Here is a 27,484-nt window from a genome sequence, read left to right as displayed (position 1 = left end):
TTTTTTTTAAATCGAAAGGTGCCATATGCGGCTCATACATGCCCTTAGGGCATGTATATGCGCCATATGCCCCCACATGTCATTTTCAGGGGTGCAGCAGGGTGTTCTTGAGACACCCCTGCCCCCTTGAAAAAATTCCTAAATTGCGATTAGCAAATTGCTAATCGCAAATTTCCCCTTCATTGCTATGGGCCTCCTGGCCCATAGAAATGAATGGGAAATTTGCAATTAGCAATTTGCTAATCGCAATTTAGGAATGTTAAGGAATCGCTAAAAAGAAGCGATTTCCTACATACATACCATTTTGCGATTTCTAAATAGTGATTCCTTAAAAATCGCTATTTAGAATTCGCAAAACGGAGCTATGATACATATGGCCCCAGGTCTCCACTCTCCTCGCAAGTCCTGCAGCATAGTGATTTTGCACCACAGAGGACGAGGAAACAGGAGGAAGATAGCTCGGGTACGGAGAAGGCCACGCCGAGATCCAGGTAAGGACTCAGCTCAGGCAGGAGCAGGTCTGTATGGGTGGATGGCAGGGCAAACTCCACCACGCAGCGGAATCAGTTTTTTGTGAAACTCCGTGCTCCCAGAGGAGGGTAGAGTTGGCAGAACTCTGCAAACTCGGCTGGCGGAGTGGAGTCGTCACCCAGGCTCTCGAAGGTACTGGTGCTGCATCATCTGATCGGGCATTTATCTGTAGACCCCTCCGTTTAGCTATCGTGCTGGTAAGCCGCTGGTGGAAAAGCCTGTAGGACAGTTTCTACCCAAGTAAGAACGGAGTGGGTAGCCTGCTTGGGCCTTTAATTCTCCTCTGGGTGAGTCGGCACCCTATGTCTGCCCGCTGCACTATTTAAGACATCCGTTAGTGCGCTTGTACTGTCTAAATCCAATTGCATGTTTTCCTTTTACTTCCTTTGCTGGTCAAAGGGCATCTTGAATGCCAATTTTATAGTATGAATTGTTCACTGCTTGAGAGATGCTTAGGCACTAGTTGTTTAATGTCTTAATTCTTAATCTCTCTGTCAAAGACCATAGATGCTACACGGATGTGCCACAGCTGGGTGCCGGGTGCCGCTGCTCTCTACGTAAACAGTTCTCTGTATGAGCATGGTTTCACATATCACCTGGTGACCTGTGCCCTTTGTACTATGCTAAGATTATGTCATCTGTTAAAGCAGGAGAGGCCTCCATGGGGCTCTCAATGTCAGTGAAGGCCTGATGTAATCTGGTGAATCAATGATGATATTGGGAAAAGTTAATTCCCAATGTTATATCGGGAGGTGCAACAGTAATACTGTGATGTTGCGATGTAACGGAAAGTAGCTGATAGCTCATATGATGACTAGGACTGCTTTCAGTACTCTTAGGGTCTTTTATGGGCGCTGTCCGGTTGCTTTCTGGTGAGTGCCTAGGTGTATGGATCCAGAAGCGAGCGCCTAGCACCCAGCTCCTCCACACCTGGGCCCAGTCAAGCCCCTTCTGCAGGAGCAGGTCCCCCCTCTGCAGCCTTTGTCTAATGCCGTGCTCTTGCAAACCTCGCCTCACATTACCCCGCCTCATCTCGTCAGCCTTACTACTCTCACCGCTGGCCTCCTGGCACCTGTAGCTGCTGGGACCAGTTGAGTCTTGGTTGGCTATGCTGTGCAGATGGGCTAACTGGATTTTGCGGGCTGATGGAGTGGTCAGCTGGTGAGGCCAGTGGAGGGAGCAGCCCGAGTCTGTCTGTAGAGCGAGCATTCTGAAACTCACTTGGTGATTGGCTTGAGGTGGTCAGTCCGTGCTCCCTCTTTGCTTCCTTCATGTGTCCTCGTGGGCCCTCCTCAGCTGAACAGTGATGGGAGAAGCCGTGGATGCCCAGGCTTTTGAGAGTGGGGCTAACCTATGAGACCCAGCTGGGTGTGTCCAGTTAGCCCCCGTACTCCATGCTATGAGCTCGTGCTCTGTGCTCCGGCACTACAAGTGGCAGAAGCGGGTACCCCATGAATTTTGGAAGAATCACTTGTGAGTGGAACCCAGGTTGCAGTCCTCTCAGTCAAACAACCTCCCCCAAACCTTGCTTCAGTGTTGACTAGCAAAGTGTGGGTGGGTAAATAGAAAGGGAGCAGAGAAGGTAATGAATAACACAATTTATCCATCCCCAAACCCACCGCAGAGTGAGGGCCCTCACCTCATTGATTTGCAAATGACTACCCCTTCTGATAATGTATTGAGTTACCAGGCGAATGACTATAGCACCAACACTTGTGCTGGACAATCTGATTCAAATATCTCAGATAAACCTGCACATCTCCATGTAACTCAACCCCACTAGAATGTAAAGGGAAGTAGAGATAAGATAGAGAACCCCTGAGCGATATTTCTCACAACTCTAGCCTGCCCAATCTAAAGCATGGGGTGGGTCCAGGAATCCCATAAAAATAGACTGTCATACACCAAGGAAGGTAAGTATGATGAGTTGGAACATATCTGGCCTAAGAGCAAAAATAGCTGATGCTTACTTGGGATCTTTTATAGAAACAGTATTAAGTTATGGATGAAATAAAAGGGTGGGCAGACCTTCAGGGAACTGTGTGTGTGGGTCAAAACTTATTTCCAGTATAACTTAAAGCAAATTACAATGTGTTCACCTGATATGCTAGCACTTAGAATCACCCTGAAAAACTATAAACCCATTATTTTACTTAAAATCCATATTAGATGTATTAACAAGTCTATGCAATCAGAGACTTTGAGACTGCTAAATAGTGTACAATCTTAGTACAGCAATGAATTCTTTCAGGTAGGTGGAGATTTTAACATGACAATTGAACCTTTCAGGCTTCTAAGTGAGGTGGGAAGTGAAGAGAACAAATACTGATGTGTTCCCCAACCCAGTAGGCTAAAATCCAGTTATCTCGCTCAGCTCTGCAACTGATCGGCATCTCTGTGAGCCATAGCTTACTGGTGTGCAACAACACTCCCCCAGACTCAGATGCACCTCCTACTTTTAAAAGTGGTCCCTACAGAAGATTCATGACATACTTTGGGATCTGCACCCATTGGCTCTAGGCAGGAGAGTGACCATGATCCTCTAATTCTCCATCTATCAGGTAACATTATCCCAGATGTCGCAAGAATTTCCAGCATATGGGTGGCTGATATTGTGCTGACAAATGACAAGTGGGGAGTGAAATGACCAAATATCATCAGCAACCCTACAACAGTGAAGCAACCTTATGACACTATAATTCCTACTTTAGAGTTTTTCAGTCACAGCACAAATAACCCTTCCATGATATTAGAGAGGCATCTAATATTTAGTAATCTAAAACAATTTTTCACAAAGAATTACAAGGATGATAGGTAGTGAATGGCCTAATACTGTGTGCTGTGATAGAAAACCAAAAGACACATAGTTGATGGATTGAATGCAGAACAAATCAAAACATTCACCCCCAGTCAAGAGATCTCGGTTAAATCCATCATTTTTTGCTCACCATGCCACCCCAGTTTAGACCTGGCCATATGCAAATCAGTCTTGACCCTGTGCCTCATGGGAACAGTCCAGCCCGAACTGCCAAGCCAGGCCTTCCCTAGACCGGAAACAAGCATCCTAGGACCGGTTTCAGGGTTTCACCCCTCATCAGCCAGGAAGGCTTGAATTCAGTGGCCCAGTGAGCCTAGGAGCCACGCCTGGGCATACCTGGCGCACTTTGGTCGAGAAATCAAAAGACACACAGTTGCTGGACGGAATGCAGAACAAATCAAAACATTCACCCCCAGTCAAGTGATAGAAAACCCGGATAAAACCTGCACTAAAAATGGGCACCAGGGATAAAATCAGACTCGGGGATTGTATCAGGATAACATTAAGAGAGAAAATATTCAATAAGACACAAAGACATGGGGACAAACTACCACAGGCCTGCAGGGACAAAGAGGCAAAAGATATTTGGCTATTAATAAATCATGGTGGCAGGAAGAATTGATGAGACCAGAATTGCATATCCAGAGCAATCAATGGGTTACACACGTTTAGTCTCTTCACACTGAGCATCATGAAGCTAATGGTCATAAATTTACAATGCTAACAAACTTAACCAAAGGCCAAATTGCACCTATTGCCTTCGCTTCAAAGGACAGTCAGAGCGGTAAAAGCGCAGAAAAAATAAAAGCACCAGTACTCGATAAAATACTAGATGAATTGTTTATTTTTGAACCTACCATCTGGGCCGCATACATCAATGCGTTATCCAATGCCATATTCAAAGGCGCTTCGATCCCCAGGACATGGCAAGGAAAAGAGATAGTCCCTATCTTTAGGAAGGGACGTAGATCCGAACTCAGCAACTACCGCCCCATTAGCCTAATTAACAAACATCTGAAAATATTTTGTGAGCAGGTCCTTGACAGTTTCATTGGCTGAATGTCGGAAAAAGACACACTAAACCAGTGGCGGCTTGCAGAGGGAGTGCTGCGGGGCGGTGGGGGGTAGTGGAGTCGGACATAGGACAGCCAGGAGTAAAGTAAGTAAATAAATACATAAATAAACTATTTACCTTGCGCTCGATGCATCACAAACTCGGCGATGCAGTGAGCGCAAGGTAAATAGTTTTGTATTTATTTATTTACTTACTTTACTCCTAGCTATCGTATGTCCGACTCCACTACCGCCCCCCCCCCACCTTGCCCCTCCCTTACCCACCCCACCACCCCACAGCACTTCACCTGTGAGTCGCCACTGCACTGAGCCCTTTTCAAGCAGGGTTCAAACCGAAAACTAGAACAATCAACTAGGTTTCTATTTTCTTTCGATTAGAAAGTGGTCAATATGAGCAGGGGAAATCTTTTTGTCACATTGGTCGAACCTTCGGTAGGCATTTGACGCTGTTCCTAGGGAAACACTTTGGCATGTATTTGCACGATTTAAGATGCCACCTCCCTTGCTTGATATTTATTTATTTATTTACAAGGAAGCTTAATTCAGATCTTTTTTTTCCAGTTCTGATGGAGTCATAATTGAGAATTAACAGAGTTTTAAAGTTTACAGGGGAGTTTGTCCTTGCACCTATTTTGTTTTTACTTTTTATATGAATGCTATTAACTACCCCTAAGTGCTCCAAAATTGCTGCTATGATTGGCTCTTGCTTCCGAACCCCTGAATCAACACACACAGCTGACCAATCTTATATTGGATCAGAATCTGGGCTGCAGAGGAATTAGAAACGTATAGGATGGAGTTTCAGTATGTCCTAGATGGGGCTCACACATCGAAGATCACTTGGATGAAGTATGTCAAAACGCTATAGGAGAAGTGGCCTACAGGACTATTTGACCAGACAATTCTCAATTAAATTACATAGGAAAATTCTGTTCTTGGTCCACTGTGAAAATGCACCTTTCCTCAGCTCAGAGCTGAGGATGAATTCTTTTCACAGTAGAGTGGGACTATAAATTTGAGGATTTTTTGGATCATATCCAACCCCCTTTAGCTAAATCTCTCTACCTTAAGCTACAGGCAGGTTACCCATCCAGTAGCATAACTCACATGTGCTTGGTCGATAACCTACAACCAAACAGGCTGTGTCCGGTGTGCCATTATTGAGATGAAACGGAGAGGCACTTCTTATTCCTCTATGTAATATTAAAAAAAGCAAGTTTAAATGGGTTAAGAGATACAATGTGGCCCTAAGAATTTGCAAATATGATACCAGTCCCCTTGTGGTGTTTGGAATTTCTAATTCTAAAGCTGTATGGTTACTGAGAAGCAAGCTGTTGAAATCTGCCCAACTGACAGTGACAATATCATGTGCTATACAGCCCTCATATCCTTGAGACCAACATAGCAGATCAACCAATAAGCAAATTGCTCTTTTTTGGGGCTTGTAAATGAGTTTTTTATTTAGCACTTTAAAGGTCCACAGAGAACACCAGGGGAGATAAATTAAGCAACGCTCAAAGGATTATTATAGGTGTTTGATAGATTAGATTAAAAAAGGTGAAGATATCATTTTTATGTTTTATAATGTATAGCATCTAATGCTGTAATCCTAATGTTGGACCTATACATTTACCCTTTGATTTTGACCATTTTGTGTATTGGAACTGTGACTAAAGATGTTGAAGTTTATTTTAACTGTATTGAGAATGTTGTGCCAGGCAGATAACACAAGCAATAGCAATCGTTTTAACTTTTTTTATTTTTTATCTACTTGTCCTATGTGAATGTTGCTCTAGATCTATGTGTAAATGTTGCATTTATTTAAATGAATGGAGTTGGATTGCTCATATTGAATCTGACTACTAAATGAATAGACTCGATATTACATGTAATTTATTCACTGTATCATTAAAGACTGGTAAAGGGACAACTATTGACACCCAGGCAAAGGTGAAACAAACAGATGCCCTCTAATCCCAGAACAGCCAGCAAACAAAGCACTTTACTAGACCCTTAGTAGTGTTATGGGTGGAATAAATGGAACCAGTGTAATTTATCGCTTGCAGTGAGTACTCAAATTCCTATTTTAATGACAGCTAAATCGACTTTTTGCTCACAAAAACACAAAAATATACCAAAGGAAACTACCTAAAGCACAAGGCAACAAGTGCAATATGAAATGCTATCTATGGACTACAATTCGTAAACGTGTTCGGAGTGCAATTTATGTCTCATTTTGGCTTTACATTAAAGTAAAGTAAAGATAACATATAAAAAATAAATCAGTGGATACAAAAATGAGGTGTCAATAAGAAACCTTTCAGCAATGTTACTTCTTGTATACCCCATGGTTCTCTAGGTAACATTTTTAAATAGAATAAGGTGGTTGGGGACTGTGATTGATGATAGAATATAGAATATAACAATGGGCCGATAACAGGATATAATCCTATTAAATGTTTACTTTTCATTAGACATTGACAGCATTGTTAATTTATGTGGAAGAAGATAAAATCTTAAGTGGTTTGCTCCTGCAGAAACAGCAAGAAAACCAGTTTCATTATACACAGGCATACCATCACAAACCAAAACATGGCTTAGTCAATTCGGAAAAAAAGTCACAGTGTTATGTATTACTTCTATAGATTGAACCCAAATGTCTTAAGTCCTGGTTAGGTTAACATGTATATACATTATAGTGAATTAAGCTCTATTTGAGACAGTCAACACAATACAAACAAATGCAGTTATATTTCACAGAGTTTCATCCCTCCTTAGACCGTCCAAGTGAACAAACCCATACAAATACTGATTAAAGAAAACATTACTTTAAATGCCGTCTTTATAAGAGAAATCTCACTGCATAACTTACCGAGGTCAGTGTTCAACCTGCAGGTTAAAACAGCATATGGCTACCTGAGCTCATGTCCTTTGCCCCTAAGCTATGCTTGGTAGAGGTCACAATAAGGTTCTCTGACATCATCATCGCATCACTTGGTTATGCTAAATGGCCAGAGGAGGAGCTGGTTCATTAAGTCTGGTTATGTGTGAATTGATAGAGGGTTGATAATTGACAGGATGATTTTCCATAGAACTAGCCATCCACACTGATAATTCTGCACCCGTAAATAAGTTTGATCATTCCCAAATGTGGATTTAATGCAGTGTTCCAGGCTTTGTGGACACAAGCACGGAATAACCACATGGATCTATTCATAAACATGGCTTCTTGCAGTTTTTACTGAGGCCCTTTTCCCCTGGGCATTTTGCCATTTGTTTTTTCTGGTGAAATATGTACAGGAAAAATCCAAATGTTTTTCTCGATTTATGTAAATCCGATTCCAGTGGCCAAAACAATCTTTACTTTAGGGTCCAAATCTGATGTTTGTGCATGACTACGACAGTGCACTAGTCCTGTACTCCCTTTACAGTTTCAGCCAGCGTCTGCAGGAAGCTGGATTTTCTACTGCCTGGTAGAAGCTGAGTGCGTTTAATGAAAGAAATTTAGGACAACAAGCGTTAGATTTGTTGCAATCCAGGGCTTAATTCCAGAGAGAAGTGATGCATTTGGAGCCAGGTCTGAATATGTTAAATGTATACAATTCTGTGTACATGGCATAAATTACCTAGGACCGTATTACTCATGGAATACACAGTCCCTGTTGGCACCATGGCTCTCCTTGAACTAGGTTCACCAGGCACGACCATGGTCAATGCGTCCTAAAACAGATTCTGCCCTGCCCCTATGGCAGATGTGAACTTGGACCTGCCTTAGAAAAGACAATGCAATGCGGCCCCAAGAAATTGCGAATATGATACCAGTGCCCCTTGTAGCGTTCGGGATTTCGAATTACTTGAGAGCTGTTTGGCTACTGCGAAGCAAGCTGTTGAAATCTGCCCACTGACAATGGCAATATCATGTGTAATACAACACTCATGCCATTGGGACCAACATAGAAAGTAGATCAACCAATTAGTAAATTGCTATTTGATTATCCTTTGGGGCTTGTGAATGTGTTTGTGAGTGCTTTAAATGTCCACTGCAAAGCCCATTCGAGATAAATGAAAGAACAATCAATAGATTATAGGTGTTTGACGGATTCGATTAAAAAAAGGTGAGATATAATTGTAAAGTTTCATGATGTATAGCATCTAATGTTGTAATCCTGATGCTGTTGGACCTATGAATTTACCCTTTGATGTTGACCATTTTGTGTATGGGAACTGAGTAAAGATTTTGAAGCTTTTTTAAACTGTATTGAGAACGTTGTGCCAGACAAATAACACATGCGTCAGTAATCATTTTATCTTCTAACTTGAAAAACAACAAAGTCGACTTGTCTTTATGTGAAAGTTGTTCTAGATCTGTATGTAAATGTTGTATTTAACTAAATTAATGGGGTTGATGGATTGTTCACATCCAATCTAAAATGAAAGCCTCGATATTAACTTTGTGCTCTTATGTTTTTATCACATATAACTTATTCACTGCATCTATAAAGACAAGATTTGGGACAACTATTGAAAACCAGGCAATGGTTAAAGAAAGATGCCCTATAGTACCAGAACAGCCTGCAAAAAAAGCAATTTGCTAGACCCTTAATAGTGTTGTGGGTGGAATATATGGAACCAATGCAATTTATCAATCGCAGTGAGTACTCACATTCCCATGTTTAATGACAAGAAAAAAGATTTTTAAAATCCCAAAAAACACAAAAATATATCAAAGGAAATATCTAAGAGCACAGGGCAACAAGTGCAATATGGAATGCCATCTATGGACTACAATTCGTAAACGTGCACAACACTTTTATTCAGGGGACATGAAAAACACCTAAGAAGCGAATTCTGATCTATCTTATAACAGTTCCTCCTTATACCCCTCCTTCCAAAGGAGTTAAAGAGATGGGATCTACCCGTGGAAAGAAGTACCCCACTGGTTAACATACACGGTGTCTTTCTTTCTCTAGAACAAATGCCTCAAGTGTAATTTATGTCTCATGTTGGCCTTAAATTTAAGTTACAGGTAAAACATATGCATTATCATCTTGCTCTATGGTTGAAATATGAAAAGGGACGTCTTATGCCATATAAAAAACAATAACTAAGTGGATAAAAAAAAATGAGCTGTCAATAAGAAACATTTCAGTAAATGTTACTACTTGTATACCCCATGGTTCGCTGGGAAACATTTTTAAATAAAATAAGGTGGTTTGGAACAGTGATTGAGGATAGACCATAACAATGGGCCTATAACCGGATATAACCCTATTCAATGTTTACCTTTCATTAGACATTGACAGCATTGTTAATTTATGGTGAAGAAGTTAAAATATTAGGTGGTTAGCTCCTGCAGAAACAGCAAGAAAGCCAGTTTCATTATACACAGGCATACCATCACGAACCAAAACACGGCTTAGTCAATTCAGAAAAAAGTCCCAGTGTTATGTATAAGTTGTATAGATTGAACTCAAATGTCTTAAGTCCTGGTTAGGTTAACGTGTATATACATTATAGTGAATTAAGCTCTATTTGAGACAGTCAACACAAAACAAATTAAATAATATTTCACATAGTTTCATCCCTCCTTAGACCATCCAAGTGAACAAACCCGTACAAATACTGATTAAAGAAAACATTATTTTAATTGACGTCATTATAAAAGAAAACTCACTGCATAACTTACCAAGGTCAGTGTTCAACCTGCAGGTTAAAACAGCATATGGCTAGCTGAGCTCATGTACTTTGCCCCTAAGCTATGCTTGGTAGAGGTCACAATAAGGCTCTCTGACATCATCGTCACATAAGCTTGGTTATGCTAAATGGCCAGAGGAGGAGCTGGTTCATTAAGTTTGGTTATGTTGGAATTGAGAGGCTTGATAATTGACAGGATTTTCCATAGAACTAGCCATCCACACTGATAATTCTGCAAAATAAGTTTGATCATTCCAAATGTGCATTTACTGCAGTATTCCAGGCTGTGGGTACACAAGCACGGAATAACCACAGGAATCTATTCCTACGCATGTCTCATGTTGGCCTTAAATTTAAAGTTACAGATAAAACATATGCATTATTATCTTGCTCTATGGTTGACATATGAGAAGTTAAGTCTTATGCCATATAAAAACCAATCAATCAGTGGGAAAAAAATGAGGTGTCAATAAGAATCATTTCAGCAAATGTTACTTACTACTTGTATACCCCATGGTTCGCTAGGAAACATTTTTAAATAGAATAAGATGGTTTGGAACAGTGATTGAGGATAGACCATATCAATGGGCAGATAACCGGATATAATCTTATTCAATGTTTACCTTTCATTAGACATTGACAGCATTGTTAATTTACGTGGAAGAAGTTAAAATATGAAGTGGTTAGCTGCTGCAGAAGCAATCAAAGCCAGTTCCATTAGACACATGCATACCACCAAGAGGCAAACACGACTTAGTCAATTCGGGAAAAAGTCCCAGTGTTATGTATAACTTGTATAGATTGAACTCAAATGTCTATGTCCGAGTTAGGTTACCATATATATATACATTAAAGTGAATTAAGCTCTATTTGAGACAGTAAACACAATACAAACAAATTAAATTATATTTGACAGAGTTTCATCCCTCCTTAGGCCGCCCAAGTGAACAAACCCGTACAAATACTGATTAAAAAAAACATTACTTTAATTGACGTCTTTATAAAAGAAAACTCACTGTAGAACTTACCAAATGTCAGTGTTCAACCTGCAGGTTAAAACAGCATATGGCTAGCTGAGCTCATGTCCTTTGCCCCTAAGCTATGCTTGGTAGAGGTCACAATAAGGCTCTCTGACATCATCGTCGCATAAGGTTGGTTATGCTAAACGGCCAGAGGAGGAGCTGGGTCATTATGTCGGTTATGTGAGAAGTGATTTAGGCTTGATAATTGACAGGATTTTCCATAGAACTAGCCATCCACACTGATAATTCTGCACCCGTAAATACGTTTAATAATTCTTAAATGTGGATTCACTGCAGTCTTCCAGGTTGCGTGAACACAAACATGAAATAACCCCTGGAATCTATCCATACGCATGGCAACCTGTAGTTTTTTCTGAGGCCCTTTTCTCCTGGGGCATTTTGCCTTTAGTTTTTTCTGGTGAAATGTGCACAAGTTAAAATCCAATAGGTAACTTTTTCTGGAAGAATGTAATTCCGATTTGAGTCGAAACTCATGTTTCAGCACAAATTGGAATTCCCAAAAATCTTCACATTGAGGCCCAAGTCTGATGTTTGTGTATGACTGTGACAGTGCACTAGTCCTGTAGTCCCTTTACAGTTTCAGCCAGTGCCTGCAAGAAGATGGCTTTTCTACTGCCTGGTAATAGCTGAGTGTGTTTCATGAAAGGAATTTTGCATAGCAATAATTTGTTAGATTTCTTGTGATCCAGGGTTTAATTCCAGAGAGAAGTGAGGCATTTGGAGCCAGGTCTGAATATGTTAAATGATTAAAATCCTGTGTACATGACATAGGTTAGCTGGCCTGGGTCCGTATTTCTCATAAGGTGCACAGTCCCTGTTTGCACCGTGCGCACCCTTAACGAGGTTCACCAGGCACAACCAGGGTCAGCGCGGCCTTGCAGCTGTGAACTCGCACTTGCTGTAGGAAAAAGAGAATGCAAAGTGGCCCTGGGAATTTGGAAATATGATACCAGTCCTCTTGTGGTGTTCGGGATTTCGACTTACTTGAGAGCTGTTTGGCTACTGAGAAGCAAGCTCCTGAAATCTGCCCAACTGACAGTGCCCATATCATGTGCTATACAGCAATCATTCCCTTGAGATAGTAGATTATAGGTATTCGATGAAATTGATTAAAAAAAGGTGCAGATATAATTTTAATCTTTTATTATGTATATCGTCTAATGTTGTAATCCTGATGCTGTTGTACCTATGAATTTACCCTTTGATTTTGACCATTTTGTGTTTTTGAACTGTGAATAAAGGATTTGAACTTATTTTTAACAGTATTGAGAATGTTGTGCCAGGTAGAAAACACATGCATTAGGAATCATGTTATCTTCTTAACTTTTTAATAAAAAAAAAAGAAAAACTTACATTTCCTTATGTGAATGTTGTAATAGATCTGTATGTAAATGTATTTATTTAAATGAATGGGGTTGATTTATTGTTCATATCCGATCTGACTAACAAATTAATAAACTCAATATTACTATAGCGCTGTTATGTATTTTATCACATGTTACTTATTCACTCTATCTATAAAGACAGGTATAGGGGACAACTATTGAAAACCAGGCAATGGTGAAACTAAAACAAATGCCATCTAATATCTGAACAACAGCCTGCAAAAAAGCAATTTTTCTAGACACTTAATAGTTTTATGGGTGGAATATAGGAAACCACTGAAACTAAACAGAAGCGGCTACTGGGTCACCAGCCTTTGAGGGCACAGCTGTGAGACATTGCACACTACACCGTAACAGATGGTGAGCTTCCCCACTCTCTGCGTGAGTCTCTTTTGATCTCGATTCCAAAATCAGACAGGGATCCCATCCAGGTAGCCGCCTATAAGCCAATCGCTATACTTGGGGCCGATTACAAAATTTTAAGCAAAATACTAGTTGACTGATATGCCCAAGTCCTCATGCCGCTCGTGCACCCAGATCAGAAAAGCTTTTTTCCCAGCCGTAGCACCTACCAAAACATCTGCTGCCTCTTCCACATCAAGGATCAGGTGAGGGATGTATTGCCTCATTCCGCCTGTCTCATCCTTGACTTGGAGAAGGCGTTTGACACCCTGACCTGATGTTACCTATTTGCGGTAGTCATCCGCATGGGAGTGGGACCTAATCTCCTAGTGCACACAAAGCTACATTACTCAAACTTCATGTTCCAGATCTGTTTGATTCGTCACATCTGGGCCCCATTCCTGATAGGCCGAGGTACAAGGCAGGGATGTCTGCTCCCCCTCCCTCTATTTGCACTGGCTTTGGAGCCCTAAGCCACATGACTACGGAGGGGGGGATGGTATGGGATATTCCTTTGGTGGGCGGGACACACAGTGTGTCCCTATATGCAAATGACCTGCATCTTTTGATAAGGGACATAATTGCTGACCTCAACCCCCAACTTGCTACACTTGCAAACTTTGCCGCAGCAGATTGGCTGGGAGTAAACTGGATGAAATCTGCTGTTTACCCACTCAGCTCCGACCTCCCACCACAAGAAGAGGCCATTGTGTATGCTATAAAAGGCATGAATCCCCAATGCACACTTCAGTGTCGATTCCGATCCGGTAAAAAAATGCGGCGTACGATTCGTATTCGTAGCCGATTCCGTACGAATGGGAAACTACCGTCCGACCAGCGAATTCCGATCCGTTACCGTTGATTTCCGTACGATTTGCTACGATCCGTACGTTTGACATTCGTATACCCGTACGAATAAGCCTCGGGCAGACCACCGTACGATTCGTAATCAGTCCGTACAAACTCACTATTCCGATTCGGAACGAAATGCCTGAGCGAGATACGTACGGGCCAAAGTATTCACGCTTCAACATTGATTCGTATGGGACATTCGCCTCACTGCAAGCTCCACCAATACATACTACACGCACACCCCTCGGCCAAGCCTACGCGAACACCCCCACCCGCCAACGGTCCGTACTACTCACTCGCACGCACAAGTACGACACGCACACCCCCCCAACAAGCCTACGCGAACACCCCCACCCGCCAACGGTCCGTACTACTCACTCGCACGCACAAGTACGACACGCACACCCCTCGGCCAAGCATACGCGAACACCCCCACCCGCCAACGGTCCGTACTACTCACTCGCACGCTCAAGTACGACACGCACACCCCTCGGCCAAGCCTACGCGAACACCCCCACCCGCCAACGGTCCGTACTACTCACTCGCACGCACAAGTACGACACGCACACCCCTCGGCCAAGCCTACGCGAACACCCCCACCCGCCAACCGTCCGTACTACTCACTCGCACGCACAAGTACGACACGCACACCCCTCGGCCAAGCCTACGCGAACACCCCCACCCACCAACGGTCCGTACTACTCACTCGCACGCACAAGTACGACACGCACACCCCTCGGCCAAGCCTACGCGAACACCCCCACCCGCCAACGGTCCGTACTACTCACTCGCACGCACAAGTACGACACGCACACCCCTCGGCCAAGCCTACGCGAACACCCCCACCCGCCAACGGTCCGTACTACTCACTCGCACGCACAAGTACGACACGCACACCCCTCGGCCAAGCCTACGCGAACACCCCCACCCGCCAACGGTCCGTACTACTCACTCGCACGCACAAGTACGACACGCACACCCCTCGGCCAAGCCTACGCGAACACCCCCACCCGCCAACGGTCCGTACTACTCACTCGCACGCACAAGTACGACACGCACACCCCTCGGCCAAGCCTACGCGAACACCCCCACCCGCCAACGGTCCGTACTACTCACTCGCACGCACAAGTACGACACGCACACCCCTCGGCCAAGCATACGCGAACACCCCCACCCGCCAACGGTCCGTACTACTCACTCGCACGCTCAAGTACGACACGCACACCCCTCGGCCAAGCCTACGCGAACACCCCCACCCGCCAACGGTCCGTACTACTCACTCGCACGCACAAGTACGACACGCACACCCCCCCAACAAGCCTACGCGAACACCCCCACCCGCCAACGGTCCGTACTACTCACTCGCACGCACAAGTACGACACGCACACCCCTCGGCCAAGCCTACGCGAACACCCCCACCCGCCAACGGTCCGTACTACTCACTCGCACGCACAAGTACGACACGCACACCCCCCCAACAAGCCTACGCGAACACCCCCACCCGCCAAGGGCCGTACCGCTCACTCGCACGCACAAGTACCGCAAGCACACATAACGCCAACACCAAAACGACCACAAGGACCTTGCAAACGAGTCGCACTACCACACTGAACATGTCTCCTGTGTACACACCTTTGACAATCAATGTCCTGGTCACAGCCAAGCAGCCAAACAGAGGACAACACCAACACCCACCCCATATAACACCCACACCTACAATTCAAATTAAGCCGCACCCACCATTTGACCAATAAAAGGGACCACACATACAACCCATCATCCTTTGCAACATACCCATTCTTGCGAGGAAACTGAGAGCACACAAACTATTGCAGACACATACCTTCACACATACACCCTATCTCATCTACACCCACACCACCCCCTTCACATTCTGACCCAAACACCCTCATTCATACACACCATCAACCCCTCAATCACATACACTACACACCATGACCGCACACAAGAATCCAAAATTCACTAACCCGGAGATGGAGATACTTACTGATGAAGTCATCAGAGTTGAGCCGCAGCTGTTTGGCGCATTGGTCAGACAGACCAGCCTGGCAATAAGAACACGCCTGTGGGAGAGGATTGTAGACCGGGTCAATGCTGTTGCACCCATCAGACGCACCAGGGATGATTGCCAGTCCAGGTGGTACGATCTGCGGAGGATGGTGAAGAAAAAGATGGCACAGGATTACGCCAATGCACACCACACTGGAGGCGGTGGTCCCCGCAGACCTCCTGTATACCAGCCCTGGGAGGAGAAGGTCATGGTCCTACTGCCAGCGGTGGGAGTACATGGAATAGAAGGAGCCATTGAGTCTGGTGAGTGTACAAAAAACACAACTTACATGGGTAGACTAACAACAGTGCCCAGCAGCATGGGGTGGGTGGCCATGACTCCAAGCAGTACACAACCAAATGGTGGTAGTTGCAAGGGGGAGGCACATAGGGTGCAATGTGTAGGGTAAGAGGCTGCTCTCATGCCATATGTCCCAGGGACACACACAAGCATAATGCCCAATGCACAGGGATAGGTAAAGATCACACAAGATACTAGACCACAGCTGCTAAATATTAACATTTTGCTGACACACCTTTCAGAGATGCATCATTTTGTGACAAAGTAAGGCAGTGTAGCAAGAGAGCAAGCACAATCTACCTGTCTCCATCCCTGTCTCGCCCTCTGTCTCTGTCGCCCTCTGTCGCCCTCTCCCTCTCCCTCTGTCTCCCTCTCCCTCTCCCTCTGTCTCCCTCTCCCTCTGTCTCCCTCTGTCTCCCTCTGTCGCCCTCTCCCTCTGTCGCCCTCTCCCTCTGTCGCCCTCTCCCTCTCCCTCTGTCTCCCTCTCCCTCTGTCTCCCTCTCCCTCTGTCTCCCTCTCCCTCTGTCTCCCTCTCCCTCCCTCTGTCTCCCTCTCCCTCTGTCTCCCTCTGTCTCCCTCTGTCGCCCTCTCCCTCTGTCGCCCTCTCCCTCTGTCGCCCTCTCCCTCTGTCGCCCTCTCCCTCTGTCTCCCTCTCCCTCTGTCTCCCTCTCCCTCTGTCTCCCTCTGTCTCCCTCTGTCGCCCTCTCCCTCTGTCTCCCTCTCCCTCTGTCGCCCTCTCCCTCTGTCGCCCTCTCCCTCTGTCGGCCTCTCCCTCTGTCGCCCTCTCCCTCTGTCGCCCTCTCCCTCTGTCTCCCTCTCCCTCTGTCGCCCTCTCCCTCTGTTGCCCTCTCCCTCTGTCGGCCTCTCCCTCTGTCGGCCTCTCCCTCTGTCGCCCTCTCCCTCTGTCGCCCTCTCCCTCTGTCTCCCTCTCCCTCTGTCTCCCTCTCCCTCTGTCTCCCTCTCCCTCTGTCTCCCTCTCCCTCCCTCTGTCTCCCTCTCCCTCTGTCTCCCTCTGTCTCCCTCTGTCGCCCTCTCCCTCTGTCGCCCTCTCCCTCTGTCGCCCTCTCCCTCTGTCTCCCTCTCCCTCTGTCTCCCTCTCCCTCTGTCTCCCTCTCCCTCCCTCTGTCTCCCTCTCCCTCTGTCTCCCTCTGTCTCCCTCTGTCGCCCTCTCCCTCTCCCTCTGTCTCCCTATCCCTCTGTCGCCCTCTCCCTCTGTCGCCCTCTCCCTCTGTCGCCCTCTCCCTCTGTCGCCCTCTCCCTCTGTCGGCCTCTCCCTCTGTCGCCCTCTCCCTCTGTCGCCCTCTCCCTCTGTCTCCCTCTCCCTCTGTCTCCCTCTCCCTCTGTCTCCCTCTCCCTCTGTCTCCCTCTGTCTCCCTCTCCCTCTGTCTCCCTCTCCCTCTGTCTCCCTCTGTCTCCCTCTCCCTCTGTCTCCATCAGTCAGTGTTTGTCCCTCGGTCACCTCAACGCACATCCCTGGGGCACACACACAGTTGCACACAAGCACTGCACAGGCCTCACAAACTCCATAGAGCTGAATGTTAAGGGATGTCTCCCAAGTACCAGCAAGCATCTGCTATGTGCCTGTAAGTCACCCACCATTTGCTGTCAACACTGTACTGTGTCAGGACACACATCTCAGAAAGCTCTATAGTACACAATGGGCACAGGTGTAGGCAGCACAAGTCCCTCCTGTGCTCATTGCCAACACAAACATCAGGACAAGGTCACACATCCTGTGCACCAACACAAATCCAACATAATGGCAGCATACCATATGAGGGGACAGCCAAAACATGAACAATGGACGCTTGCAATTCGCAAACAAAGTAATAGCATGGCCTGTTGTACACACCCCTTACAGAAACTCATCCCCGGGGGACAGGCGTTGTATTGCAACACTGTCCCAATTGACATGTACCACAACAAAACACGTACTCATATGAATATGCATACAACTCTTACATGCACATAACAGAAGCTCCAGTCCATTGTGCCCCTCTAAAAAAGCTAGTGCCCCATCTCATTACCTTTGTGGATGTACATAAGTACCAACATGGACATGGGTATTGACAAGGTGATGCGTCTCAGAGAAGTGCCAAGTTCTAAAGCCATGATCTCCAAGTGGGTGTACAGGTCCAGCGGTGTTGGCATTGTTTGGCCAGCATGGAACAGCAAAAGACATCCAAAGTAGTCGCTGACATGCTAAATAATGATGCTCTGTCTCTTACATCAACATGCTGCATCTAAACTCTGTGCATGCTTGACGCACACATAAGAATTTTCACCACATCCAAGATGTTGCGTGAAACTTACAAATGCTTTACACGTGTGGTGCCGGCAACACAAGACACAGCAATGGCTGTGTCAGTCATTGTCAAGAGATTGGAAGAATGTATATACCCCATCGTACTATTGTTTTTTCTACCACTAAATACACAACTGTACAATGTCAACTATGTATAGCTTGTGGAACAGTGATGCTGATAATGGATAACCAAACCACATGTCACTTGATATAGCCCTAACAGTGTCTCTCTCTCTCCCACACACAGGGCAACGTGCGGATCTCCCCCCCAGCCAGGGGGGCCAAGGATCCCAGTCCCAGGCTCAGCAGGACCCAGACCCCACCGCCAGCGCCGTCCCTCAACGCACTGTGGATGACCCCAGCCAACCTGGCTCCTCTGGATCCCAAACCCCTGCAGCAACTGTACCAGCTACATCTCTGCCAACCACCGGACCTATTCCCACCACATCCCAGCAGACAGGTCAGAGCCCTGCCCATGATTCACAATCGAGCCAGTCTGAAAATGAGGGACACCCTTTGTCGGGCGCCCCTGAGGTTGGTGACAACCTCCACCCTCCCAGCACTCGGGGGGCCCGTCGATCGGATGTGCCCACAAGCGCAGGCCGTGCTCATGTGGGTCAGGGTGGTGGGAGTGGCGCAAGGCGGAGGCGAGAATCTGGGCAGTCAGCTGCAGGGACCGGTATGGCTGAACTCGGTAACATCCTTGAGGCATACCGGCGGGACACCAGTGAGGTAAGCCAGCTTGCGGAGACCCTCAACCAGCTCAAAGAACAGCAGGCAGAGCAAATAGCCAGGCAAGACCTGCATTATGGACGGGTGGAGGCACACCAGGCTCAGCTCTTGATGGTGCATAGGGACATTGTCCATGTGCTACGTCAGATGGCTGCCAACATGCAGCCCCCTCCCTGTGTCACAAGGCCAGCAACATCACGGCAAAGTGCAACACCAGCCACAGGGAGGGAGGAGAGGGAGGAGGATGAACCCTCTGACGTAGCGTCCCATGCATCGTCCATGCCTGCACATGAGGGTCCCCCAAGGAAGGTGGGTCGTCCACGCCGAAGACGTTGAGGGCCTGTGGCCCATGGACTTCTCCCAGGACACTGGACCTGGCATATAGCCCCTGGGTGCAACAGCATCCCCTATGAGACTCTCCCACATGGACTTGCTGGTCCCAGTCTGCCCAATGATGTCAGGCACTGTGGGCTGGACTCTGTTGACTGAAACAGTAAGGCATCTCATCTCCAGCAGTGAATTTTGGATTCCCCCCCTTTCTGTACAGCACCTATTCACGTTTCATGCACTAGAGCACCCAATAAATAAATTACACATCATACGTATTTGGTGAGTAATCTTTGAAACAGCATACATGTATATGTGTCAGCAAATGTCATAAATGCAAGGTATACAACAAACAGCAGTCATCCACACACTTGGATCAGAATCTGAGTGAGGACACACATTGGTCAGAAATTTCCACAAACTACATACATGGATGGTAAGACACACCTGTGTGGGACAGTCAATGCTGGAGGGGGGATTGAATCCCAATACTGCTAGCACAGGCAGGCCCAGGAGAGTCACTTTGAGGAGTACATGTCAGTGTCACAAAAGTAGTAGTCCATGTAGGGAGTACCTACAACTGTGTCCTCAGGTATGTGAGCTACCATCAGCATGATGCATTACTGTGTATGTGATTAATGCCGCACAGGATTACGGTGGCAGGACAGACTGTGGGCAATGGGCTGGAGCACTCTACACAAGCACACCTGATTAGGTGACCTACCCCTATGGAGCTACAAGTACTATACTACTGTAATGGGAGCAACGCATACAGAAAAACGACACACATCAGACAAATACCAACCCCGGAACGGCCAAATCACACCACACCCAAGAGACAGGGTCATGGTGTGTGTCCCATGTGCCAACTTGACTGACTGTGACAGCAATGTTGAAGTGGTGTGAGCATGTTGTGTTCTGGCACGTGACTGTAAGCTAACAGTTTTCGGATCTAGTGGTGTTGACAAGCTAACACTTTACAATATTGTGCCTATGTAAGGTGTGTGTGTGTTGGACACGCCACATGACCTGGTGGTACGTAGACCCAATGTCATGTGAATCTGCATAGTTGTGCCAGTATGTGTTGCACACACACGCATAGCAGCAGCTATGGCTGAGTACACAGCATTTTCATAGCACGAGGGTGAATGTCTGGTGTTGTCTGTGTGTAGGGTGGCCGGAGCATGCTCTATTAATGGATGGAAGGAGGGTCATCCTGTAGGTGTCTGTGTTCCTGGATAGTGTGCGCTGCATGTTGGCTGTGTATGCAGCTGCAGCAATGAGTGAATACATGACGGCAGGAGGGGTGTGACTAATTGCTAAACAAACACATAACACAAGGGCAGCCGCAATGCACAAAGTGACATGTGGATGTGAAGGCAGGAGTGTCTGCCTCACTCAGGATCACTGACAACTAAATGGCACAGTAATCACCACACATCACAGTCAGTGGATCAGGGCCCTTACGGTCAAGTGGGGCACAAGACACACAGCGTCTGCAGGTGTATACAAGAGCTAGTATGTTCAAAGGAAAACTGCACCAACAAAGACATGTACCTCACACACAACATAGTATTCTAGCCTTCACCCACCCCATGCGTGTGGTCAATATACAGTTACACACCTAACAAGCATGAGGTAACTACGTTCAAAATAGTATATGTGCACGTTAGACGGACATGTGTGTAGAGCCACAAGCAGGCACTATATTCTGTAGGAGTCAGACGTCATGCACAACATGATAATCTACATTGTGAGCCCATGGAGCTTTCACAATCATACATGTGCATTGTCAATAAGTCCAATTTACACTAATCATGATGTCACCTGTAATGCCGCTTTACGAATACCTACAAGGCTGTCAACGACTGGCCGTACCTTTCTTCATCAGACTGGTGTGATGCTCTAAGGGTTCCACCTCCAAATAGCCCATTGGTCTGAGTACAAACAACAGACACAAAAGGGTGATCAGGCGAGGGAAGGAGAGGATGGGAACTGCTGGGAGGGAGACCTGAAACAGAGGCAATTAAGCATTAGGACAACATTCTCATGTCACAGACACTTCAAAAACCTCATTAGCTACACTGTACCAGTCACACCTGTGAAGTGTACTGTCTGGTGACAAATAATGATGAATAATCATGCCATCACATCAGATTCGATGCTGTGACACAGACACATACAAACTGGGACAGTCTGTCATCCATTAGAGTCATGTGTAACGCTCACAAGTGAGCACCCATGCAAAAAGATCTATGTAGTATAAACACATTCCCAGGCACAGATGAGGTAGACCTCAGTAACAAATGGAAACATATGTAAATCCAACTACCGCTAACTCTAAAGTCTGTATGTGATATTGGTTAGCCATAAGGGCCCTGTAGGCTAACTTGAGCAAATCCACTACAGCTGTGAGTATCACATATGATGAGGAAGCTAATGATCGACATGCAATGAAGGCACTCTGTAGCCAGTCTTCTGGCGTGTCAAGTATGCATCACAATGCTAAACATGATATGCATGTCCAAAAAATATTACGTGCAAGTGATGTCCATCCAAGCTACATAATCAGACCCTACCATAGCACAGTCATGGTGCCGGCGACCAGAGATTCATGTGAATGACCGCACTCCACTGGTGCTACACAGAAATTCACATATGCATCTTTCACACTTTTTACTTTGTCATGATAAACATACATGGCATCATGTGCATCTAAACATCACGGCTACTCACTGTTAAGGCTGGCGTAGCAGCATTCTCAACCTGCACTGAGGTAACGACATGACAGTGACATGATATACTGCTGCAAGGGGCAATGCATCCATGTTAACTGATTCACAGGACAGTTGTCTTAAGATGTGGAACATACACTGGGCAACACCAACACCACATGGTTTCATGGTAATCACACTGGACTGGCCCACAAGCTGGAGGTGAGGATCCAGTCACATTCTAATGCACACAGTGAGGCTGCAATCCCCCACAGAGTCCGTGGTTGTGACCTCTGACACAATGTCATGCCATGGTATGTGCAATGTTGCTGTGGCAATGTCTACACACATTGATGCATTCACCAGAGTATCAAAGTACAACAGATGACAGAAGGGGTGACTATCCTGTCATGGGAGTGGCCATACATGTCATGAGGTACATAATGGAGTAGCATGTATGCAAGATGACACCACATGCACATGAACATGTACCACACATTTCTACACATACCAACGCTAAACAGCCTCATATGAGTCCTTACCCAAATTGACTTCTCCACATGTTCAAGCATGCTCCGTTGATGTGGCTGACGTTGCAATCATAATGAGCAGTAGCAGGATGACCACGATGTACCCCAACGGACAACAGGCAGGGCGAGCTGTGGATGAGAGTGGCACACAAGGGGTCACGTTCGGTATAATGTCATTTTGTCAATGTCTGTTGAATAGCCAGATGTAGTATGACACCTGTACATTCCGAGTGCACTCATAGCATGTATGTGTGTAGCATTACAACTGAACATGTGACACAGCACAACACACATCCAAGTGATCTTGCTTACAGTCTGTTGCATACACAGCATGCTACCCATGCTACTCTATAGTCCATCTTTTACTTAAAAGATGAAAGGACTCACCATCATGAAAAGAAGTTGCGGATGAGGTGACCGCGGATATCATCTTCACCCTCCTCATCACTAGCATCCTGGCCAAGGCCTTCATCCTCAACGGGCGGATGTTCCAGCTCATCAGGATCCAGGTAGAGTGGCACAGCCTTCTCCACTGCCATGTTGTGTAGCATGCAGCACACGGTGAAGATGTCACACACCTTGCGTGGGCTGTATTGGAGGGCTCCGCCTGTCTTGTCCAGGCACCTGAAGCGGCTCTTCAGGAGTCCAAAGGTCCGTTCGATCACCTGCCTGGTCTTCACATGTGCATTGTTGTAACGCTGGTCTGCAGCTGTCCTGGGGTTGCGTAGCTGAGTCATTAGCCACGGCATGTTTGGATATCCAGCGTCTCCTGCAATTTGACATCATGTACAAGAGTGAATCATATGATGCAGATCATGAAGTTGTGACATACTGACATACAGAGCTCACAGTGTATACTCACCAACTAGACATGCCCGGTGGTTGTGCAGCTGCAGCATCATCTGTGGTACCCTGCTACGCCTCATGATGAAAGCATCGTGGCACGATCCTGGATAACGTGCACAAACATGTGAGATAATCATGTTGGCAAGACACACCACCAGGGCATTTATCGAGTGGTAGTGTTTCCTGTTGCGATACGCTTGCTCCTGAGCCTGTGGTGGGACAAGAGTAACATGTGTACCATCAATTGCACCAATTACATGTGGCATACGGCCCAGGGCATAGAATTCCCCCTTGACATCTGTCAACTCTTCTGGAGTAGGGAATGTAATGAATTCATCAAGGTGGAGCAACATTGCTCCCAAAACATCACCCAATACCCGGCTAAACATGGTCTGAGACATCCCTCCCACATCAGCTATGGTAAATTGGAAGGTACCTGTGGCAAAGAAATGGAGGGCTGCCATCACCTTTACCTTGGGTGTCAGTGCACTTGGATACCTGTGGCGTGGTTGTAGGTGAGCCTCAAGCCTGCCCGTCAGGTCCTTGATCAACTGTCGGCCGAAGCGATATCGACGGATGCAGTTGCGCTCCCTCATGGCTTCCAAGTCAGGCAACGGCCTTTCCAGAGGGGGTGCCCTGCAAGACACAATTTTAAGGATATGTCTACAACTGTCTGACTAAGACTATAACAATGTACATGGCACAAGCAACACTTCTTCAAATAATGTAGACAATTTGGAGTGTGGTGTGGGATACACACAGATGCCAGCTCCCACACACTCCTCTGTGGCGAAGGAAAATACCTGTAGTGTGTGGAATGGATGTGACATGCATACAAGCCTTCAGATGTAAAGGTCTTAGTGACCATGACAATGTATCATGTCAGTGAGACTCGTCATGTCAATGTCAGTAGGAGGTTGTCTGCACACCCAGAGGGCAGACTGCAATACACACACACACCACATGTGCAATCATTTGCACTGTTCAGCCTTAGTCATGTCGCGGTGTGTACTTTCAGTGACAATTTCATGACCATCATCATACAGCATGATAATTACATTTGTCACTGACGGTCTGTGATGCCATCACACATGTGAACGGGTCATTAACACACGTGGCATGGTGTGTGTACATTAGTCACCCTGCCATCACAGCAAGGACACAACATAGATGCTCCTACAGCAGATGCACAGTACTTTCAAGGACTAGTTACTTACCTTTTGTAAACCAATATCTGTAAGGAACAGTAGGCAGTAGCAAAGTGTCACGTTTCAATACATACATAGCTTTGGACTAATTAGCCTCCCTGGGTGTCATCGATCTGACCAGTGAGTGGTGGCTATCCAGGCCACACTGGAACAAAACTAGTGTTGTTGATTGGCATCCGACAAGGGCGTGGCCACGTTTTGGCCGTACCTACAACGCATACACTGGCAGCTGTTACACAAACATATCCCACAGAGAGTGTAGGTAGCAGGCAAAGATGCATGTCAAGTAGCTAAACATCACTCCCAGAGTCAGGGAGGATGATGACATCTTTGCGTAGTGCCTGTACCTCTTGGATACCCTCTACAGCGTAGGTAACGGGAATGTGTTCTGTGGTTTTGAGGGCTGCATGCAGATGCTTCCTGGGATGGGGTGGTAGGACAGGGAACATGGTCAGTCCGGGTAGGGCAGAGGGGGTTTGACAACGTGCCTATGTACAGACAAACATGCTGCGTGGCTGTACATGCTTGCAAATATACATACAGTACTCTCATCAAGATAGGCCTGCAGAGGCTCAGCGTAGCGTTAGTGTAGTTGAAGGACCTGAGTGACAAGTTGGTCCTCACCGCAGCAACAGGGAGATGAAGGGCCATGGTTCCAACCGCCCACATAAACACTACACTGAACGTTGGCCAATCATCCAAATACATCTTTTGAGTTGAGACATCACCTGTGTCTGGCTAGGTGTCCACAACACTCGCATCCCCCAGTCCACCTGTCCTGTGGTGTTGGGACTGACACTCACGTGCCAGTGGGTCTTCTTGACCCTCCCAATACTCATTAGCGCCTATTGTAATGAGGTGTGGCCAGCTCATTGATGTTTACATTCCCATGCAGCATTAAGAGCGGTGTTCTGCCACACAGTTACCACGGCGGAGCCGTACAGTGTGTGGTATCGAGGCCAGCACCACCCCAGAATGGCGCCACGGCTGACACCTGGGGGAGATCTGGCAGTGAGGTTGTGAGTTGAACCAGCGGGGACCAGGATGAACATTCCGATCATGTCTGTCACAGCGGTTCTGGGACGTATGCACCGCCTGCGTCTGTCACTCAGCGAATGATGGCGTCAGGGGCATATCAACAGAGGCGCAACTGCCCCCTGACGGGTACGGTGGGCCAGAAGCTGATGCGGAGTCAGTGGGCGGGGTGAGGGACATCATGGACATGAGGAAGTGCACTTACTCCTCCTGTGTCACATGCAGGGCTGGGACCGTAGGTCGTGGTGCTGGCTACGATGGCTGCTATTCTGATGGAGCCGTGTGGTCGCCGTCACCCTAATCCCATGCAGCATAGCACTTGCATCGTGGTTATTTGTCAATGCAATTACACATCTCTGACTTTTGTTGTTTACCTGACGAGTTTGCCCTGGGGAATGATGTACTAATGAGGGGCTCACATGTCTCCACACCCACACACATGCACTGTCCTACATCCCAACCATGAGCTATTGTGGTGCTGTGCCAACTGCTGGAGTCTAAGTGGCTTGTGGGACATATCACACCTGGATTCATATGTCAGGTCCCCGCAATTGGAGCAGCTCTTGTTGTTGTGCCTGACGTGAAAACCGTGGAGACACAGACGGTGAGGGTCACTCACCAACATGAGGCCTTTTCATTCCTCACAGGCTTTGTAAGTGACATCCCTATTGGCATGGTCTTGAGTATGACAATAAAAGATAAATGTTCTGAAGTGTTAGTACAATGATTTAGGGTACAAAATGTGTAAGCTTTAACTTAGACCGGACCTGCGTTGGTGTTGAGAAACAAACAGAGGACCTGACGTGTGGACGCAGAGGTGACATATGACTACTCAGATAACGTCATCAGGGCAGACACAACGCCAAGGATACTTGCAGAGCCAGAGGATTTACACACCAACAGACAAGTGTACGGTATTACGGAAATTGCCATGTCCAGGATGACATGTGGGGATATTCTGAGGTGAGTAATACTTTACTGACCTGTTCATGGCATATGCTAACAGCATGCACAATGTAGCACATGGCACACACATGACGTGGTCACACAGGGTCATGCTGTGCGGCTATGACACCTCTGTGACAGTGGGCATGTTCCTGTCATCATGTGCCAGTTCCCTGTACTGAATTGTGGCCCATTCGATTGTTCATGTGCCTCGCTACATGTTGCAGACGTTAATCGTGTTGAAATTGTTGAATGCATGTGATGCACATGTGCATCATGAATGATGACATGTTGTGCAAGCTATTCACACATCAACTGAGGCACAGGGTCACAATCCCTGTGCTTCTTCAATGTCTGCCAAACCTGGCACATACTGATGTATGTGTGCCATGCTGATGTATGCATCCACATGGTCGACATGAGTGTAGACTACATCCCTGCTGTGTGATTTCCTAGTGTGACTCTGCCAATGGTGACATGAAGGTGGACAGGGACGCAGCCTACACAATCGTTCACTTGACCATGTCTGACACAATGTACCCCAATGGTACGTGCCTGTGTACGCATCGTTTCCCTATCGCCTTTAGGCTCTGCGCGAGCTGAGCGTACCCCAATGGTACGGGCGTGTGTACGCATCGTTTCCCTATCGCCTTTAGGCTCTGCGCGAGCTG

This window comes from Lissotriton helveticus, chromosome 9 (assembly GCF_964261635.1).
Source record: "Lissotriton helveticus chromosome 9, aLisHel1.1, whole genome shotgun sequence".
In the NCBI taxonomy this organism is placed as follows: Eukaryota; Metazoa; Chordata; class Amphibia; order Caudata; family Salamandridae; genus Lissotriton; species Lissotriton helveticus.
The sequence above is the reverse complement of the archived record's forward strand: the minus strand, read 5'-3'. Positions refer to the sequence as shown.